Below are 10,711 nucleotides of genomic sequence, written 5' to 3' on the forward strand. Positions count from 1 at the left end.
CTCCCTTCCACTTCCGCCACCAGAAGGGGTGCGGGGAGGCCGGGCGGGAGGGGAGGGCCCAAGGCTCGCGGGGGCGGGGTGACTGCCGCCCCAGCACGCGTGCCCCTGAACTTGTCTTCAAAGTTCTCCTACAGGGTTGGCAGCCCCCTGTTGAAAGCTGCTCTGTAGCCGAGGCAGCATATGGACTGTTGACAGAGCAGCTGCTGGGGAGGAAGACGCTGAAAGGAAGCCTCGAGGGATAAACAGGAGAAACCCATGTCACCACGTGGCACCCCAGGAGCGCGTCAATGCACCAGCTCCTTCACTCTCATCTCCTTCCGGGGGCGAGGAAAGTGGTTTTGGACTGCTGTGCTCGATTGTCTGCTCTTAAAATAATGAACATCATTATCATCCTAATGAGAATGAGTATGACAATGATAGCTAACAGTTGTCGAGCACTTATAAGTGCCAGCCAGTTCTCTAAATGATTTCAGGTGTGTTATTCCATGTGCTCCTTCAAACCGCCCTCTGAAGAAAGAACTGTTATTGTTCCCATTTTGTAGATGAAAAAACCAAGGCTAGAGAGCTTGAGGATTTTATGCTAGTCACACGGCTAGTAAGTGACCCAGGTCTCGTGCCAAAGCCTTCACTCTTAATCATTGTTGTGATTTCCTATTACAAGCATTTTGAGTGTTAGACCACTGTAGTAGGACTGATAATTAAGATGCGTGGTGTCGTGTGATTTACAAAGCCATGGGGGCATTCATTCTCTCATCTGACCGCCAGAGAGAAGGGACAGGTGAGAGTCATCTCTGTACTCCCAGCCTCTAGAACTGGGTCTGGCACAGAAGCATACAGTGAATTAGAGGAATAATACATGAATAAATCAATCAACCCCTGGGAAGTGCTTTCACATTCATTTTGCAGGTGAGAAAACAGGCTCTTCAGAGAGTTTTGCCTGAAACCACATAATAATAAACTTGGTTGAGAGGAGATTTGAACTCTGATCGTCAGACCACAGGTCCTGTCCTCCCTGTTTCCTACCTGGAATGTATTAGGTTAAGTGGGGGAGAAGTCTGGGTTGGGGTGGGGCAGGGAAAGAACATAAAGCCGTGAGTGTGGTTTATTTCAGAGTTGCTTGCTGATAACTTAATAAATCCCCAGAGTAGAGAGCTTGAAGAGTATTGTTTCAAATGACATCTAGATTGAGCAAAAAGATGTTAATTTTTTTTTCCTGTCCCGAGCCCTGTCTGCAACCTGATCCCCAGTGGCTCCAGGAAGCTGTGGGTCTGTCAAATGCCGTTTCCCCATGTGGATCAGTGATCCCAGTTGGGGATCTGGACCTACCAGACGTGAAGGCAGAAACGAAGAGCCCATTCATCACATTGAAAGCTGATACCTGACAGAGATTCAATCCCATCTTGATGCTGGAAACTTGGAGAGAAATGGAGTGGTTTAATTTTCTCAGGTACCAGAGAAAAACTTCCCGAATATCAAAGGTAGGACCAGAAACTGCATGAATGACTCTACTAGAAAGCTCCACTTCAGGGTGTGGCAAATCAGGGCCTGGCTATTGGCAGTCTCTTATTTCCAGAACATGATTCTGGAAGATTCTTCAAATGCGTGTTGCACACAAATATGTCAGGCATGAATTTACTATGCTATTTGGCACAGGGAAAATACTATATCCAAACTCTGCCTCCTTTTAAGTTGAGAATGGGCTGGAGACCTGGAAGAGGTCAGATTCCTAAGGATGAGCTTTGCTAAGCAGAGGAATATGGGGAGGATGCAAACTGGATTCGCCAAGAGAAAGCTAAATCGTTAGCATTTTGTGGTATTGAACTTAAGAATTTCTGAGTCCTTTAGAGTTCATGGACATAAGGACAAGAACAGAAGCCTGCCACATCTGAATTGCAAAGCTTTGTAAAGGTCCACTGAGACCAGAGGCACTTCTACTCCAACTCTTGTCTAATCGGTGAGGTACAAGGGTATCCTTAATGGAGTTCTCATATGTAAAGAAAGGAACCAGATTCCTGGGACCTTCTGACTACTCATGATTTCTCCCTAACCTCATCTGAAATGCTTTTGCCTCTGGGTGTTTGCTTATGCTGTTCCTGGTGCCTGGAATACATATTCCTCTTTTCCGCTCACCAAACTTTTGTTTATGCTTAGAAGCATAAATCGAGTCACACCCCTTAAGTGTGAAGCCTTCCTTGGACACTCCCAGCTGAGCTGGTTACATTCTGCTTGGGATTCCCACTTTGCACATTCTTCTACTTGTCACATGCTATTGTCTTCGTTTTGTTAGTTTGTTTTAGGAGTCTGTTTCCCTCAGGTGGAAAGGAGGACAGGCTTCCTATTCCCTTCCAGAGGTCCAAGGGCCAGGTAGATTCTGGTGCTTGTTAGCAGCTCCTTTTTGAAAGAACAAGAAGGTATATGTCTAACCTGTTGACAATGCCAGGATGGTTTTACTTTGTATTATTCATTTTGAGCAAATTTCCAAGGGGGCTTTGAGGGACTGATGGGGAACAACTTGGAGGACTCCTGAGATGCAGACTCCTGGAACTTTCCCTGTCCCTGAGTTGTGGTTTAATCGAAAATGTTCACTTAGAAAGATATCTTCCCAAGTCAAACCTGTGTCCCAGGGAAAGGAAGGGCCAGGTGGAGACGGCAGATCTCATCCCCAAAGACCTCAAAGGGCCCTTTGGCTCCATGATTGGTCCCTCTTCAGTCCTTCCAAGCCCTGTTGATGTTATAATCCCTGTTATTCAAATTGCACCAGAGGAATCCGTGCCAGCCCATTCTGACTTCTTAGTCATTTCACTCATCAGCCCAGGATCCAGGGTTAATCATTCAGCTTCAGATTTCTTCACTTGTGGATAACAAAGTTGCTAACTTCATAGGATGGTTAGCAGAATTAAATGAGAGGTTATTTATTTATCCATGTATTTATTTACACAATGTAAATGGCAGTATAACTAACATAGACTCAAGGGCATGAATCTTAACTATAAGCTCAATGATTTTTTTACATACATGTGCAGCTGCTAACCACCAGCCAGATCAAGATAGACAGTTAAATGAGATTTTAAAAGCTGACAGAAGCTTATAAACTGTAAAGTGCTGAAGAAATGTTGGTTTTGAGTATTACCAGGAGGTGGAGCCTCTTTCCCATTAAATTCCTCTCCTATAACTTCTAGGTTTCTAGAAATCATTAGCACCAGTTGCAACACCCTAGCAAATAATTGCTGGTTCCAGGACCTTGATACCCCAGCCATGCAGAGTGGAGACATAGACCCATCCATTGCTGTTAATCTCCACATTATCAGCATGACTTCTCTGAGTCTTGTTAACCCCTGCACCCTCCCCTTCAGGCAGCAGTATGTCCTCACTAAACAGGGCCATTGACAACACAGTTGTGCAATTTCAATTCAGTACAATTTGATTCAAAAAGATGTGCCCTTTATGCTGGCCCTGGACAGAGAAAGGGAGAAGAAATTTTCTTGGCTGGGCCCTCCAAGGGGGCTTGAAGACTGTGAGGCTGTGGCCAGTTTAGTACATACCTGTGAAGTGAAGGCCACAGAGGTTGGAGCTGTGACTATCACCCTTCTCTTCCATGGGACTCTCTACCAGAGGGTTTCCAGACCCTCTCTCCAGTGCTGTCTACTCCTCTGGGCTTTAGCCAGCTTCTCCACTTTACCTGCTAGATTTCTCCCCTGGCTACTCTATGGCCCTCAGAACTTAGTGATTTGCTAAGAAACCCATCTTTTCTCTTCCACCTGGCTTCTTCCTCCCGGCTTCCCTCTTTCTCCAATCTGGCATCACTAACTCACAATCATCCACTCTAAGCCATATCCGAGGGTCAATTTTACACAGGCTGTGGTTCTTCCTTCTGAACTTTCTCTCTCATTATCTCCACTGTTGCCTTGAAAAGCCCACATTCTGCCAGAGCCTCCTAACTGACTTTCTGCCAAAGCTGGAGTCCATTCCCTCCCTTACTTCCCTAACAAATGTTACCCACCCTTCCAGACCAAGGAAAATGCCTCTGCCTCCCAGAAGTACTCCTCGATTCCTTCAGTTACATGTTATTTACCTTTTCTGGCTGTTGACTACAGCCAGCCTTTCTCATACTTTCTAAGTTTCTCGCTCTATCTCCCTGTCTCTGGTGTTAGTGCAGTATTTGGCCCTGGGCATTGGTAAATGAATGGATGAATACTGCATTTATGGCTAGACGACATAAGTAAAGGCAAAGCCATTGAGCTATTAATCATACTTTCAGGGACCCAAGCCTCTGTAAAAGGCCAGAATATGCTAATTCAAGTGGAGGCTTTGAGAATCTTCCTTTATCCTCTCTATCCCTGACCCCTGAGCCTAACAGAAAAGGAGAAGACACCTGACACCTCACACTACTCAGTGCATGGAAATGTTGAATCTAGAGAAACTTTGTCATAATTACCTACCTACTTGAAAGTACAAACTACGTAATTTGCCTTTAAGTGATCTTAAATTATTATAAATAATGAAGTATGCTCAGAATACTCAAGTACTGGTACATCAAATTGAAAACAATTAAAATTAAGACGGATTTATTAGTATTGTGACTATTATTGATTAAAATGGTAATGATAAATAAGGAGAAATGTTAAGTACAACAGGGAATTGGTAATATTTCTTCAAAGTAATCATTTTGCTGTGACTACCCAATTATTAGTACATTTAATGTGTTATTCAATGCAATTAATTACCCACTTTGCTTCTGGGAAGGCACTAGGAAAAAATTGCTTTCTGCCTGGAGTGGAAAAGCCACTGCTTCTGGAGTGATGTGTGATGAAGACCACGCTCTTTGCGGATGTGGCTCCTAGCAGCAGTTCTGATAGAAGCTGCACATGCCCTTGGGGAAGAAGGGACACAACAGATATAGCAGGTTCTCAGTCTCACAGTCACTTGCTTTTGTAACCATGGGAGGTGCTGGTAAGCGGGCTGGAGGATGGAGTCAGGAAACCTGGCTTGAGTCTTGGCTGAGTCAACTAGTTGTGTGACCTGAGTTTAGCTGCTGCACCTCCCAATGGTTCATTTTCCTCCTCTGTAGAATGGGAATAATACAACCTGCCTGTGGAGATCTCTATGTAAAGGGGACCTGTTAGCGGTGCAGATGTGCTGGGCTGTAGCGATTACATGTCAAGAGCCTCAGGTCTTCCCCCAGGCTCACTCTGACTTGAAGATTTGCTTCTGGGTCCTGTAAACCACTGCTGGGAGTCAGCTCTGGCAGTGTGCTATAGGTCTGTGACATCTAAATGCAAGGTGAACGTGGAAGGTTGCATACCTGCCCTCTACCCCCACTGTCAGAGACATTTGAACCAGAGCAACTCCATCTTGAACAGGGACTGGGTAAAATAAGGCTGAGACCTCCTGGGCTGCATTCCTAGGAGGTTAGGCATTCTTAGTCACAAGATGAGATAGAAGGTCAGCAGAAGATACAGGTCACAAGACCTTGCTGATAAAATAGGTTGAGGTAAAGAAGCTGGCAAAACCCACCAAAACGAAGATGGCGATGAAAGTGACCTATGGTCATCCTCACTCCTCATTATACACTAATTACAATGTATTAATTAGCATGCTAAAAGACACTCCCACCAGTGCCATGACAGTTTACAAATGCCATGGCAATGTCAGGAAGTTACCCTATATGGTCTAAAATGGGGAGAACCCTCAGATCTGGGAATCGCCCACACCTTTACTGGAAAACTCATGAATAATCCACCCCTTATTTAGCGTATAATCAAGAAATAATGATGAGTATAATCAGTCGAACAGCCCACACCGCTGCTCTGCCTATGGAGTAGCCATTCTTTTATTCCTTTACGTTTTTTAAACTTGCTTTCACTTTACTTTTTAAACTTGCCCCAGATTTTTTCTTGTGCGAGGTCCAAGAACCCTCTGTTGGGGTCTGGATCAGGACCCCTCTCCAGTAACACCACTCCATCCTACATCCCCGATCCAGGTGATAGTCTCCACTAGCCTTCTCTTCTCTCTTTGCTGGGAAGAATGTTAAATGGGACAAATGATGAGATAATACTTGCTGGACACTTTTACAAAGCTCTTGTCTATTTGTTTTCTTATTGTCTGTACAACCATTTTACTAGGTCAAGGAGGTTTTATTAACCTCATTTTATAAACAAGGACACTAGGGTTTAGACAATAGGGTCTAGAGAGGAAAAGCGACTCTCCCAAGGTCACAGATCTAAGAAGTGGTCGCTTGTGTACTTGAACTTGAACCCTCTGACCCCAGGAACCAGGCTCCCTGCCCTTTTAGCTTTCTTATATTATTGCCACATTTCCTTATCCTCAGAGTCCTCCAGCTCCCAACTCTCCCCTATGCCAAGGTTCACTGTATTGTTTCATAAAGCTAATTGCTAGTTTTTACATAAAGGCTTTATTTTCTGAGCTCTAAATTGCCCAAATTAGATTTTATTAAGCTCACACGTATGATTTTCCTTGTTTTTATTAAAATTAAGTTCACTCACTTGCCATTTGCAAGGGAGTTTGAAATTAGATTGCTTGGTATCCACGGAAACACAGAGAGAATCTTCTATGTGATCAGACTTTTACCCACAGAATAGAAAAAAAAAAAAGGCAGCTGGTAATTAGGTGCGTAATTCACAGGCAAGCTCCGGAGCTCGGAGGCTAGGATCCTCTGCTTTGTGACTGAGCCATTACGACAGCTCTTCAGGAGCTTCCCCGTGCTGGGGAGGAGCAGGAAGGATGGGGGTGTGGGAGGAGCTGGTGTCAGTCCTAGCTCCGTCCCTCCTTCATTCTGTAGTTTTGGGAAAGGCATGTCTCTTATTCTGGGCCTCCATTTTCCCATCTGTAAAATGTGGAGTTAAGGAAGTTAGGCATGGCAAAAAGATTTTATCCCACATTTTACTTCTGATTCCTGGTAGTGAATGGCTGTAACACTGTGATGGGAAGGCTTTTCAGGTCATACCTGAACTCAGCAGAAAATTGCATCTTGATTGACTCACTCATTCAGCAACTACTAATTGAGCAGCTGCTGAGTGCCAGGGACTCTTCCAGGCACTGGGGAATAGGTGAACAACTTAGAAGAGGCTCAGTTCTCAGGATACAACAACCATAAAAACAGACAGCTAAATAAATTAAATTTAAAAATGATCATAACAGAAGACAAATCAGGAAAGGTGATGCTACCTTAGATTTGTGGGGATCAGCAGGAGGTGATATTTGAGCTAAGACTTGAGAGGACAAGAACAACTCAGTCATGAGGAAATCTGGCTGCAGCCAATGTGTGCATCACAAGGTGGGATGGAACTTGGCATGCACAAGGAACAGAGACAAAGCCAGCGTGGCAGTTGAGGGTGAGATGATCTCAGATGGACTCAGCATGGGAGACAGCGGCTAGATGGTGATTGATATGTTATGTCTGCCATTGGCATGGAAGCAGGGAGCCTCACTGGTGTGTGCTCCCTGTTTGTAATCCCTGGACTAAATGATCTCAGTAGTGACATTCCAGGATTGGCAAGGGCCCCTTTCTAGTATAGGGGTGTGGCTTCCAGAAGAAAGCTGTGGTTGTGTTACTTCCAATAGGGTGGGTAGGGAGGGAAAAGTCCCTTGGGAAAGGGGTTGTCATTTGAACTGGGCTTTGAAGGATGCTCATTTCCATACAAAAGGGCGACATGTCCTTCTCCCTAGTACCTATTTTACCCTGAAGAATCTGGGATGCTTCTTCAGCAATTTAGGCAAGGTGTAGCCTGGCATGGGTAAGGAAGACTATGTTGGCCATTAGCCAGGTAACATAGACGGGGCACTTCAGTTTTTTTGAGCCATAGTTCCTTCATCTTTAAAATGAGACAGCAATAAAATTTACCTCTCAGAGTTTTGTGAGAATTAAGTAATAAATTGGCACAAAAACCTTTATGAAATATACCAGCATTTTAATATTTATAATTTATATATGAAACAGCTTTAATACAAGATTGACACTATTAAATACTATTAGTAAGATTTAAAACTTTTTGTTATTATTAGGATGACTCTTCATGCTCATCCCTCAGAAGAACTTCATGATTTTTCTTGAGTGTAAATTGTCACAGCTTTTATGGAAAACAATGAACAGTGTGCATCAATGGCCTAAAAAATATTTGTTTCTTTACACACAGGAATTCTACTTCTTAGAATTTAACAAAAATAAATAAGTGGACTTCTGCTTCTGGCTATGGTTGAGCAGGCTGTAGCAGCCTAATGCTCCTGCTAAGAGCTAGAAACACTGAACAAAATACAAAAGAAAAGTTGTGTGTATTCACACAATGGAATAATATACAGCAATGAAAATGAATTATTGCTACAAGAAAAACATCACGGATGAATCTTACAAACAATGTTGAGCAAAGAAACCAGATGCAAAATCTAGGCCAGGCACGGTGGCTCACACCTGTAAACCCAGCACTTTGGAAGGCCAAGGTGGGAGGATTGCTTGAGCCCTGGAGTTCAAGACCAGCCTGGGTAACATAGTGAGACCCCATCTCCACTCCTTCTGGAATCTCCACCTGGCTCAGCCCACCTGCCTCAACTCCTGCCTCCACCACGTCCATCAGAGTGACCCAGAAGTCCTACAAGGTGTCCACCTCTGGCCCCCCGGCCTTCAGCAGCCACTCTTACATGAGTGGGCCCGGTGTCTGCCTCAGCTCCTTGAGTTTCTCCTGAGTGGGCAGCAGCAACCTTCAGGGTGGCCTGGGTGGAGGCTATGGTGGGGCCAGTGGCATGGGAGGCATCACTGCTGTCATAGTCAACCAGAGCCTGCTGAGCCTTCTTAACCGGGAGGTAGACCCCAACATGCAGGCCGTGTGCACTGAGGAGAAGGAGCAGATCAAGACCCTCAACAGCAAGTTTGCCTCCTTCATCTACAAGGTAAGGTTCCTGCAGCAGCAGAACAAGATGCTGGAGGCCAAGTGGAGCCTCCTGCAGCAGTAGAAGACGACTCAGAGCAACACGGACAACAAATTCGAGAGCTACATCAACAACCTTAGGCAGCAGCTAGAGACTCTGGGCCAGGAGAAGCTGAAGCTGGAGGCAGAGCTTGGCAACATGCAGGGGCTGGTGGAGGACTTCAAGAACAAGTAGCAGGATGGGATCAGTAAGCGTACAGAGATGGAGAATGAATTTGTCCTTATCAAGAAGAAGGTTGATGAAGCTTACATGAACAAGGTACAGGTGAGTCTCTCCTGGAAGGGCTGACTGACGAGATCAACTTCCTCAGGCAGCTGTATGAAGAGGAGATCCGGGAGCTGCAGTCCCAGATTTCCAACCCGTCTGTGGTGTGTCCATGGACAACAGCTGCTCTCTGGACGTGGACAGCATCATCGCTGAGATCAAGGCGCAGTACGAGGAGACTGCCAACTGCAGCTGGGCTGAGACTGAGAGCATGTACCAGATCAAGTATGAGGAGCTGCAGACCTTGGCTGGGAAGCGCGGGGATGACCTGCGGCGCAGGAAGATTGAGATCTCCGAGATGAACCGGAACATCAGCCGGCTCCAGGCTGAGATTGAGGGCCTCAAAAAGGCCAGAGGGCTTTCCTGGAGGCCGCCATCGCAGATGCCGAGCAGCGCCCTTAAGGATGCCAACGCCAAGTTGTCCGAGCTGGAGGCCGCCCTGCAGCGGGCTAAGCAGGATGTGGCGCTGCAGTTGCGTGAGTACCAGGAGCTAACGAATGCCAAGCTGGCCCTGGACATAGAGATCGCCACCTACAGGAAGCTGCTGGAGGGCGAGGAGAGCCGGCTGGAGTCTGGGATGCAGAATGTGAGTGTCCATATGAAGACCGCCAGTGGCTCTGCTGGTGGGCTGAGCACGGCCTATGGCGGCCTCACAAGCTTCGGCCTCAGCTACGGCCTGGGCTCCAGCTTTGGCTCTGGCGCGGGTTCCAGCTGCTTCAGCTGCACCAGCTCCACTGGGGCCATGGTTGTGAAGAAGATGGAGACCAGTGATGGGAAGCCGGAGTCCTAGTCCTCTGACATCCTGCCCAAGTGAACAGCTGCGCCAGCCCCTCCCAGCCTGCCTCTCCTGGCTGCCCCAGAGCCTGGGAGGGAGGCCGCTGTCCAGGGAGCACAGGGTACAGGAGACCCACCTGAGGCTCAGCCCTCGCCTAGCCCACCCGCAGGAGAGTTCACTGCCTGGGGCACCCCCGTTGCCCATGCCTCCAGCTACAAAAGAATTCAATTGCTTTTTTTTTTGTCCAAAATAAAACCTCAGCTAGCTCTGGGGAAAAAAATCTGCACAATTTTATACTTGAATTTGTATAAAATTCAAATATGTATTTATATGTAGATGACATATAAGATACATTAAAATGTATCAAAAACATAAATATATGATATGAAATATATTAGTAAATATATAAATATAATTTATGTTTGTATTTATACTTTGTAATATAAATAAGCAACCATATAATACATGTTTGCATTTGTAGAAAATTTAATCTATTGATGCTTAATGTTAGCATAGCATTACTCTGAGGGGAAGTGTAGTGATTGGACGGAGACACAAAAGGGCCTGGGGTTCTGGTAATATTCTGTTTCTTGATCTGGGTGGTAATTCTGTGAGGTATTCACTTTGTGAAAAGTCATTAAACTGTGCTCTTTTGATTTTTGCGCTTTCCCGTATGTATGGTTCCCTTTGATTTTAAGAAAGTTTGCCTAAATGAAAAAGGAAGTCATTGGG

The 10,711-nt window shown here is 45.6% G+C and overlaps 1 pseudogene; it reads left to right on the top strand.

Moving 5' to 3' along the window:
- Nucleotides 1–732: 732 nt before the first annotated feature.
- Nucleotides 733–10,232, top strand: LOC104657787 (annotated as a pseudogene).
- Nucleotides 10,233–10,711: the final 479 nt, after the last annotated feature.

Source organism: Rhinopithecus roxellana, chromosome 16, assembly GCF_007565055.1.
Source record: "Rhinopithecus roxellana isolate Shanxi Qingling chromosome 16, ASM756505v1, whole genome shotgun sequence".
Classification (NCBI taxonomy): Eukaryota; Metazoa; Chordata; class Mammalia; order Primates; family Cercopithecidae; genus Rhinopithecus; species Rhinopithecus roxellana.